Here is a 1,337-nt window from a genome sequence, read left to right as displayed (position 1 = left end):
AAAGTATCCCGTGAAACGGTTAGAATGTACCGTGACACGGTCAGACTGTACCGTCAGATGGTACACTTTCCCGTGACACGGTACAGTTTTGGAGCGACGCGGGAAATTTTCAGAAAACGGAATGAAAAACGCGTTAAGGGTTTACGCGGAAAGGACACGGAACATCCCGTGTCACAGAAGACCTCCCGTATCACAAAAGTCCCACCGTCAAACGGGATGGGTTCCCGTGACACGGTCAGACTGTACCGTGACACGATCACTTCCAGTCCATATTTCCATCTAAATTCATTTTTAACCCTAATTTCTTTCGGCTTTTTAAGTGTCGATTGATAATTTCGGGCTTTTTTCTGAATTTTATTATTCGAGCTAAAATAAGAAAATAATAAAATAAAAATAAATAAAATGTTTGGGCCAAAAATAAATAATAAAATAATAAAATAAAAAGGTTTGGGCTTAAAATTAATTAATAAGCTTGGGCTAAAATTAAAACTATGCTTTTACCAAACATCAAGACTAATCCATGGACCTTTCAAAGGTATGAATTTAATAAAATACGATTTTTTAAGCACTCTCGGGATTAAATACTAAACCCGACCAATAGAGGCGGTGAAAGGTTATTTATCATCGGGTTTGGTTATGGGGAGACATTTTTAGGTGTCTACACCTAGTGAGCATCTCAAAAGTTCCACGATGGAACCGGAAAAAGAGATAATTTTAGGCTACTTGACGTCTTGAAAATGCATCCCCTCTCCTTAGGATTTAACTCATAACGCCCTCCCTCGGTATATAACTCAACCCCTAGGTCGAAAGGTCTTTACCAATAGTTGTAACTTAAGGGAAAAAAGGGTTAAGGGTAGGCTTAAAATTTAGAATTTGAAAATATTCCTAATTAGTGAAGCAAAGGGTGATCAATCCTCAACACCATAATCAAGAAGTCACCAAACAAAAACAAACTAACACCCCCAAGATTATTCAAAGATATAACCACAATCATATATACAAAAAGAGTAAACACTTCTCCCCCAAGCTTAAAGGAAGCATTGTCCTCAATTATTGAAAAGGGGAAAAGAATCACATCAAAATATTTTTTTATTTTTCTTATTTTCATTTTTTTTAAAATAAAAAAATTTCATTTCTTTCAAAGCAATTGTCCATGTCTCTTTAACATAGGACGACTTTTACAATTTTGAACTTGCTTTGTCCTTGCCTTTTTGCACTTTGGACGGCTTTTACATTTATTCATTTGCCATTATTTGCACAAAAATCACAATACAAACTTGCTTCCAAGAGAACCAAATATCCAAACTCCTCCACCATAAACTCCAACAAGAATGATC

Source organism: Chenopodium quinoa, unplaced genomic scaffold (genome assembly GCF_001683475.1).
Source record: "Chenopodium quinoa cultivar QQ74 unplaced genomic scaffold, ASM168347v1, whole genome shotgun sequence".
Lineage (NCBI taxonomy): Eukaryota > Viridiplantae > Streptophyta > Magnoliopsida > Caryophyllales > Amaranthaceae > Chenopodium > Chenopodium quinoa.
This window is presented reverse-complemented; position numbering follows the sequence as displayed.